The following is a 10,007-nucleotide window of genomic DNA, read 5'->3' as shown; positions in this document are numbered from 1 at the left end:
AAAAAAAAAAAAAAAAAAAAAAAAGACAGAAATGAAGAAGCCAGATTGAAATAAAAGGTAATGGTAGTTACATATGTACATTTAGAAAGCTTTTTCTCTTAAGGAATATGAAAATTGTCCTGTGAAAAGTATTTCACTGTCACAGCTTGCATCTGGATTCCTAAAATTCCAATTTCTTAAACTAGTCCCAATTCTTAAATGAAGTAATTTAAAAAATTAAAAGCAACATCCTATACAAAACATACTTATTGGTCTAGGTTAACAACTGTGTTCAACCAATGTAAATAAAGCACTAAGAACTCTGTTCACTTAGCTGATTCAATGTCAAAACATGCCAGAATTAGACATCCTAGCATATGGAATCCATGACTGATAAAATTCAGATGGCAATATATCTCATGTCATTAGAGAGGTTAAAACAAAACAACATACTGGGGCTGGGGATTTAGCTCAGTGGTTTCGCCGCCTGCCTTGCAAGCACAAGGACTTGAGTTCAATCCCTGGTACCAAAAAATAGAAAACACACTAGGAACTTCACAAATTAAGTCCAAAGATAGTTATTTCAGGAGCGTGAGTACAAAAACAGTAAAACTTGATGTAAACAACTTATTCTAAAATATATCAAAAATTTAAATCAAAGGATGGAAGAGGGACAGAAATAGGTTAAGCCATGGACGGTAAAATGTTAATAGAACTGAAGAGTAGTTATATAGCTTATTCACTGTAAAATATTTTTTTCAAATATTTTGAAAATTTTCATAATTAAGCCTTTAAGAGAATTTTAATAGTACATGTCTATGGTACATAATGTTTACATTCACCACAAGGAGCTGGTACATGTATGTAACATATTTTAATTCTTTCTACTTCTCCCTTGTCTCCATTTAGATCCTCTTCCCATTTACATAACACCTATCTATATTTTTCCTCATATCTATCTTTTATTTTGTATTTTACTTATACTTTGGTTTCTTAAATAACAAAAAGCATGTGATATTTTAGCTAGTGTGTCTGATTTATTCCACTTAACACTGTGGTCTATTTTCCTTCAAATGACTCAAATCTATCCTTCTATATGGTAGAGTTGTATTTCATTGTGTACCACATTTTCTTTATCCATTGATCTGTGGATAGAAAGACATATGGGCTGAGGATTTAGCTCAGTGCTGCTGGTGCCTGCCTCGCAAGCATAAGGTCGGGAGTTCGATCTCCAGTACGGCAGAGTGGGGTGGGGGAGTAAGACAGAAAGACATATAGGCCACTTCCAACATTTAGCTATTATGAGTTGTGCTGCAATAAACATGGGTATGCATGTATCACTGTACAATCTTAATGGGGAAAAAACTGGTACAACTTATCTCCTCTCTGTACATATTTGAATTTAAGAATTTTTTTATGAAAGGCAAATTTACAATGTGCAAATATATTTTAAGAATCCATAAATACATCTGAAAAAGTTTTTAAAAGCTAAATAAAAACAGGTTCTGAAATTTTAGGTAGCCAGGAACAGTGGCACATACCTGTAATTTTAGCTATTTGGGAGGCTTAAGCAGGAGGACTCAAGTTAAGAGGACAGCTTGGAGCCTAAGCAACTCAGTGAGACCATGTTCCAAAGTCACAGGGAGATTATACTGAATAAAAATACATGTTCCTTATGCTGGATGTGGTCTCTGTAGTGCTAGCATTCAGGAGACTGAGGCAAGAAAATAATATGAGATCAGCCCCAACAACATAGTGAGTCTCCATCTCAAAACAAGAATTAATTCTATCTTGCACAAAGTTAACTGGTTCATTCTTAAAACAATAAGGTTGCAAAGTACAGAGAGGGAAGGAAAGTTGCTGAAAATATTCTGGTTCCTTGCTTTTCATATGAAAGAGTTTAAAAGATAAAGGGGCGTGTTTTTCTGAAAGGATAGGAGAATACTACCTGATGTGTCCGATTGATTTGAGACTGTGATGTTCCACAAAAATAAAATAAAGTAATCCAAGGTTCCTTTCCACAGCTGTCAACCAGTATGTCAATTGTATTGAACCATTTGTAATCTGGCAGGAGTCCCATGTCCTTGTCACCACTGTAGATTCCTGGGCTGAAATGAACTGTTTTTGACCAAATATATCATATTTTTCAGTGGCCTAAAGTTAAAAGAAAAGAAGACATTTTAACAAAATAGGCAGGGGAAATCGAACAATCCACAGTAATTTAGAAATAAAAAAATACTGTTAGTAGTTTTGTTATTTTCTTTTCCAAAAGTAGAATCAGTACACTTACAACTAATTCTGACACATGTTGAGTAGGTCACTGACAGTGGATCAGTGAAGGCAGAACAGAGAAAAGAGAATTAAAAAAATGAGAACCTGCAATGTTGTCAGTATTTAAGGAATTTGGCAGCTCTAGTTTAGAGACAAGGAAAAAACACAACCACAAAACAAGAAAGATCTGCCTAAGGACAAAACCAGGAACACTGTAACTCTGAGAACTATAATTTTTTATAGCCCCCCCCATAATTCTATGGACCTAAGACTGAAATTGTGAATAATCACACCCTACAGTTTAAAAAATACAAAAGAATAAAAGCTTATAATGTCATTTAGCATTTTCAAAGAAACCTGCACTATCTGTTAAAAAAAAAAAAATGCCTATATAGGATAAAATCCTCTCTCTGTTTTTGGTGCCAGGGAATGAATGGTCTCTAACATGTGTGACATGCTAGCCTTGGGGAAAACTATTTTTAATGACATCTGAAAAAAGTCAATGCCAAAATTCTATTGATGTCGTATTTTAAAAGTTGGTTTCAATTTATATTTATTTAGTACAAGTGAAAAGCTCACATCAAGAAAACACTCCTAAAAGACCGTATGGTTCTTCCATCTTCCTTTAACAATTCTGCAGTCAGTAAACAGAATAGTACAACTTAAGGTGAAAGAACTGAGAGTAATTAAAATATAAATAGCAAGAGATCTAATACTATCAGAGCCATAAATATATCACAGAATGAGTCACATCTTACACCAACCTTCAAAAATTATTTTGACATTTAATAATTTAGAACCCTGGCAAACTGTCACATTAGTTTTCACATCTTGATTTCCTTAATTTTATTAGGGGATAAAAACACAGAAAAAAGTATCATTGACAAATGTCTACATTTTAAAAAACTGACATTGTTGCATCTCCATCTGACCATGCTCCCTAAGCCAGTAAATCAAGTGACTGTTTTCTTAAAGTTTCAGGAAAGTCAAACCAAAGCAAAACAAACCCTACAATATACATTTTGTTTTAATCTTTTTTCTCCTAACATGTCAGACACAAGATGGCAGCACACACTAAATAGAAAAAAAAATGTCTTTTTTTTGTAAAGTGACTATAATTTAAGTATGAATCCTTTCATTTGAAAATTTTCTTTTGTTTTGTTTTTGAGACAGGGACTCCCTGTGTAGTTCAGGCTGACCTTGAACTATGTAGCCCAAGCTGGCTTCCAAATCCTAGAGAGCCTCCGAGAGGTGGCCTTAGCCTCCAGAGTGCTGAGATTACAAGTGTGTGCCACATGCCTAGCTAAAATTAAAAATTCTTTAAAAGAAAGGTTGCAATTCATTTAAGAAACAAATACTGGATAAGCAAATAGCTTCAGGGGAAATGACAAAGGAGCATAACTTTAAAAAAAATCCATTTTATTGGTATATTTTAGGTATACAATGTAATGACATTCATTTCTACCTTTACATAATATATCTTGGTTATTTTTTCCCCACTCCCCTGCCCTCCCTTTAAGCCCTCCACCCTTCTCTATTTACAAAGACTTTGTTTTCATTTTTTCCTTTTCTCATATTAATTCCATTCCCTTCTTTCCTTTCCTCAACCCCTCTTCCTCTTTGGTCCTTTTCTTCCTATTTCACATTATCTATTGTACCTTTTGAACCTTATTTGCTTTCAGTTTCTCACACCAGAGAAACTATTTGGTATTTACACATCTCTTCTATTTATACTTAAGAGTACGGCCTCAATGTGCATCCATGTAGCTATAAATGTCTCTAATTTCTCATTCTTTATGGTTGAGTAGTACTCCATTATTTATATATAAAACCCACCACATTTTCTTTATCTGGTCTCCAGTTGATGGGCAATTGGGCTGTTTCTAAGTTTTAGCTATTACAAACTGTGCTGCTATGAACATGGGTGCACATATATTGCTGTGGTATGATTCTTAAGTGGTAGACATTTCAGAAGATTCTCTGAAGATCCCCAGGTTTTATGAAGCCCTAAAGAATCTCAGAGATCACCTAGTCCAATATTTCAATTTTGGCAGGCAAGTTACCAGCATCCAGAAGTCATATGATTTGTTTAAGGTCACAGAATCTGTGACCAATATTTGCTAACATTACACAGCACTTGACAGTAACTAAATATATTACGATTCAGAATTAAAATTAACAGAGATATTATCTGGGAAGAAGACAATGGCATAATAAAGAAAATGCATGAACATTAGACATGAATTTAAACCCCACCTCTGCCAATTACATTTTTGGTAAATTAATCTGTAAGCTTCAATTTTTGGACCTGCCAAGTGGTAAGAATATTTGGCTCATAGATTTGTTGTGAGGACTGACTAATTTAAATGTAAGACACCCACCACAGCCTCTCACACAGCAGGCACCACAAAAATGTTAGCTCTCTTCAATGGTCAGAATTAATCTGGCTTAAAGTTGGCAGAGGCTGAATTTATTGTGTCCTGTCTTATACCTGGTATGATAATAGGTAGGCTGACAGGAGGAGCGGGGGGCTTTGAATACTTCAAGCTTCTATAAGGATATAGCCTATAAAGCCCATATACCAGATATGGACTTGTTCACAAAAGACAGAGAGGTTCAGGGAGAAACGGTAATCGTCCATTGACTATTTTTTTTTTTTTTTTAGTTCCAAAATATTTATTGAGTTTTTACTTTTTTTTTCCTCATTGAGTTTATTGGTGCATTTTAGGTGTACAGTATATTTACATTCATTATTGGGATCTTGTACCTTTCCATGACAGGTCTTGGTTCTCATATTTTCCCCTTGTCCCTGCCCTCCCTTCACCCCCTCCTCCCCATTGACTATTAATAGATTTAACAGTACTGTCTTCCTCTATAGTACATAGATCTTTTCTATGCAAAAAGAGATAAATTTAATTTCTGTCTTAAATCCAGGGTTAAGGAGTTACCACATGTCATAATTACTCTTGAAATAAAGGCTCTGTAAACATAAAATGCTCCTCTTTTTGTTCCATGTGAATGATGATACAGCAAAACAGGGAATAATATGTTAGAGCACCACAGACCCTACTTCAAATTCTGGCTCCCACATTTAACTAGCTGTGTAACCTTAGACAAAATAATTTCTCTATGTCTTTAGTTCCTTATCTATTATAAAGCAGAAGTGATAAAAGGACATATGGCTTAGAATTAATTAGCTTTAAATGAATTTAAAAAGATTTTAGAACAGGGCTTATGAAAAATTAAATAATAGTATTAATTTTTTTCTTTTTTTTTTTTGGTACTGGGGATTGAACTTAGGTCCTTGTGCTTGTTAGGCAGGCGCGGTGCCACTGAGCTAAATCTTTGAAACTTAACAGTATATAACAGTAATTATATAACTATTTAACAGTAATTTTTGATGACAGTTTTTCTATTTCTTCTGTAACTTGCTTGTCCTTATCATTTTCTTGTTCCTTTTACTGCTCTTGTTGGTTTGTAAGAGCTGCTTTACTTTCCAGACTGTCCCTATTTTGTGTTAGAAATATTCATCTACATCATTTACATGTTAATCTGTTTATGTTTTGATTTTTTTTTTGTACCGGGGATTGAATTTAGGTCCTTGTGCTTGCGAGGCAGGCAGCGGAACAATTGAGCTAAATTCCCGGCTCAATCTGTTTATGTTTTGTTGGATCATACAGAAACTTTAAAAATTTGTTGTGAGCTTTGTAACCATTTACCTTTGATGGCTTTTAAATTTTCATGATGTACTTGGGTATAATTGTCCCACCTAATAATTATAAAAATATATACTGTATATTCTCATAATGTTCACAGTTGTACATATATGCATATGTGACTAGAGGGTTTATAATACATGCATACAGATGTGTACTTCTTGTAGGCTACCTGATAACACAGAAAATGTATGTAATCAAATCTATTTCTAATAAATAACTAATTAGCAAGAGGAAGAATATGTTTCCAAAGCTGAATAAGAATTTTGAGTGCATACACCTTTTCTCTTTTACACTGAAACAAAATTTGAGAATTTTGTTTTTTAAATATCAGTAACAGTAGGGACTGGGATATATGTACATAATGAGTGCTAACATTCTTCCCACCTCTAAGTTGTCTTTCTATTGTAGAAACTTCCCAAATTCTTGTAAGTTACATATTCACTTTAACTTACTATATAAGTACATGCTTATTATATTAAAGTATAATATTTAATTGACTTCTGAGTTGTGGAAAAAAAAATGAGCTTTCTCTATTTTGTGGGTTCTTAAACTTGACCTCCACATGGTCACACATTCTTTGGTAATCTCAAAAGTGTAGGCTCTGTGTTCGAATAAGAACATCCCTTTTAAGTCTCTCAGAATGTACCACCATGCCTATGGGAAACTGATTTTGGGGGTGGGTATTGGATATCAAACTCAGGATTTAGTAAAATTCTGGTATTAAGCTAAATAATGCATTTGATAAAAATCCTTATTTTAATAATAGCTGTTTATACTTTCACAACCTCATTACTACTCAGGGATCAGGAGACAAAAGAAAGAGCAATGATCCTCAGATTTTGGTAAGTGGCCATACAGTGATTTTTCCTCTTATCTCCTCTAGAAAGGAAATGAGTTAATTCTTAAGAACAAAGCAATTGTTTCATATCACACAGGGTGGGATGTTTGAAAATATCATAGCAATTCCAAATCCTGTTAAAATTTCTGCTAGTTCCAGGTAAAAAGCAAGCAAAACTCTAAAAAAGATATTACAAACAATTCAGTTATACACTAATGGGCTTTCTTTCCTTATTCAACAGTATTCATGTAATAGAATACTATTTTGAGGACTCATAAAATAACAAGGTAAATGTCAGAGTTTTCAGACTATAATTAGAAATCAAGTACTCTTCAAAACTACATAGTTTGATTTGCATTTGCTCTTTTTTGCATGTAATATTTGATTATGTAAATCATAGCAATGACAGATCCAGGTTTTGCTCTATTACACTTTAAAAATTAATCTACCTCTTCTCCAGAAAAGGGCATAAAAACTTATTTTTTTTCAAGAGAAAAAAAATGTCTCATTCACACTGTCTTTATTCCGCAATAAAAATTTAAAAATTGAACAGGCCATCTGGTGTATTTAAGATTAACCCGAAAAGGGGAGCATTTTTCTAATGGACAATTTGTTTAGCTAGATACAAATACCAGTTAATATACAGGTAAACCACTCTTATCAGCAAGCCATAGTAACTATCAGAAATTTGAGTTGAGGGAGAAGAAATTGGTGCTGCAGCTGAGAAGTAAATGACTATTAATGTTCATTCTATCAACCTAAACACATATCTTTGCAAAACTGAATAAAATCTAATTTTAAAATATTCTCATTTTGGACACAGTAAAAATTTTATCACACACACCCGTAATAAAATTATGGTACTAAGTGAATATGAATATTTCTTCACATATTTGATTAGCTTTTGTACACATTTAGCAAATGAATTAAGAGTCACATACCTTCATTGTACTGGTATTTGCTTCATCATACAGAGCTAATGAAGATGTACTTTCCATAATATCTGCAAACTGATGCTCTGCATTGCTCTTCTAGAGAGCTCCATGCATACACATCCTGCCTGTCAGGCATTGGGAGTGCCTGCTAGAGCAAGCTGAAGCACTTGCAGGAGGACTCAGAGACAATAGAAAGTCAACAGCTGTATGTTGTGATGTCAGTAACACTCTAGCCAGTCACCACCACCGAGAATATCTGAAGTGCACCAGAAGCTATATTGAGCCCTTCATTAGCAATTCAGAAGCAATGATGCAAAAGCCCAAAAAACTGTGAATGTGCAAAAACTGCCAGGATTTTTTGAGATTTTTTGCTATTAAAATATTGTTACACAATGATGCCTGTTCACATACTGAGGCAAAAAGCTGAGATTATATTTTTTGTAATTCTGTAACAAATAAGCATCAGGAATCTAGGTAATGCTAATGTATCTTTTGAAAATAACTCTAAAACCTTCCAATATCACTAACAAAAAGCCTTAAAAAAAAAAAGCCCAAAACTGTATAGCAGCAGTATGTGGGGCCCCACAACTATAATTCCAGTCCTCAGGAGGTTGAGGCAAGAGGATAGCCATGGGTTTGAAGCCAGCCTGGGCTACACAGTGAGTTCAAGGCAAGCCTGAACTACATAGAAACTGCCTTAAAAAAAAAACCAGTTGATAATAGCATGACAGTGTCACATCTTGAAGCCAGCCAGGGCTACACAGTGAGTTCAAGGCAAGCTTGAACTACATAGAAACTGCCTTAAAAAAAAAAAACAGTTGATAAAAGTATAACAGTGTCACATCTTCAAACTGTCAGAAAGAAAATGCATTAAGAATACAATTACTCTGCCTGCCTTGCAAGTGCAAGGATCCGAGTTCAATCTCCAGTACCAAAATAAACAAACAGAACACAATTCCTGTTTCTTAAGTTGTTTTTGCTAAAATTAAAATAGCTTGCTTACTGTGGCAAGAGTATTACTTCTTCACACCAACAGATGGAGACAGTGACAAAGATACATATGATCAGATGACAATTCTGTCTCCTGTCAGATGAATACTGGCTATATATATATTTGCTCAAGAGTTGGTCTTACAATAAAAGGAGTCTTCCAACTCAAATTTTTAAAAATTCAATGTTCACTAACCATGGGAAGACAAAATAAAATGAAGAAAATAGAAAACTCTGTGTCTAGTGGGTAAAACACTTAATAATCAGACAAGTGTATTATTTGTATTCTCATGCACCTGTTTCCTATTGGCTAAACAAAGATCATATTTTCCATAAGCATGTACAATATTACAGGCATCATAGACAATGCTCACCACCACCATTTAAAGAAAATCACCAGCCAGAACACTACTTTTCTGTACTACTAAAATCTCTTCTAGGGTTTATATATAATCGTATAGCCTAACACACCAGTTATATTCTTTATATCATTTTGGCAAGCACCAAAACAGAAGACAGAATTTACAGTATAGTCTGAAAAAGTACTGTTACTGTTTGTTTTTGGTACCAGGGATTGGACTCAGGTCCTTGTGTTTGCAAGACAAGCAGCAACACCACTCAACTAAATCCTGGGCCCATGAAAAAGTATTGTTACTGATTTTTCAAAAATATGTTCTATTTCAGCCTTACAAGTAGGCTGAAGTTAAAAATACATATAAATTCACAAAATTGGATTTTACTCAAAAAACATAAAGTTGCTAGTAAATCTTGCCTGAGAGATTTCACCCTAACATAACTCAAATTTCCCCACTGTATAATCCTTGACCATGCCCTTCTCTTTTAGTTATGCAGCTAGCTAGCTAGCTAGCTAGCTATCTATCTATCTATCTATCTATCTATCTATTTATCTATCTATATATTTTTTTCCACTATGTAGTTGAAGCTGACCTGGAAATCTATCTATCTATCTATCTATATATTTTTTTCCACTATGTAGTTGAAGCTGACCTGGAAATCACTATGTAGCCCAGGCTGGTCTCCAACTCACAGCAATTCTCCTGCCTCAGCCTCTCAAGTCCTGGGATTACAGGTGTGCACTACCATACCTAGCAAAAAAAATTTCGTGGAACATACCTATAATCCCAGCACTTGGAAACTGAGGCAGGAAGATCACTGCAAATTTGAGGACAACCTGGGCTACATAGTGAATTTAAGGCCAGGTTGAATTATAGAGCAAGATTCTGTCTAAAAAAAAAAAAAAAAAAAAAAAAAAAC

The 10,007-nt window shown here is 34.2% G+C and overlaps 1 protein-coding gene across 14 annotated transcripts in view; it reads right to left on the bottom strand.

Moving 5' to 3' along the window:
- Nucleotides 1-10,007, bottom strand: part of R3hdm1 (R3H domain containing 1) — a 169,718-nt gene that overhangs the window by 105,849 nt on the left and 53,862 nt on the right. For 5 of the 14 annotated variants that reach the window (XM_033757260.1, XM_033757262.1, XM_033757269.1 and 2 more), the window contains exons 1-2: nt 7,749-7,946; nt 1,928-2,133 (exon numbers count right to left, since the gene is read on the bottom strand). The gene's annotated coding sequence lies outside the window, so the exon portion shown is untranslated. Of the gene's footprint in view, nt 1-1,927; nt 2,134-7,748; nt 7,948-10,007 lie in introns of those variants that run through there. The other 9 variants (XM_019204833.2, XM_033757267.1, XM_033757266.1 and 6 more) reach the window with 6 other exon arrangements.

Source organism: Fukomys damarensis, unplaced genomic scaffold (genome assembly GCF_012274545.1).
Source record: "Fukomys damarensis isolate Sample0158 unplaced genomic scaffold, DMR_v1.0_HiC HiC_scaffold_29, whole genome shotgun sequence".
Lineage (NCBI taxonomy): Eukaryota > Metazoa > Chordata > Mammalia > Rodentia > Bathyergidae > Fukomys > Fukomys damarensis.
The sequence above is the reverse complement of the archived record's forward strand: the minus strand, read 5'-3'. Positions and strand labels throughout refer to the sequence as shown.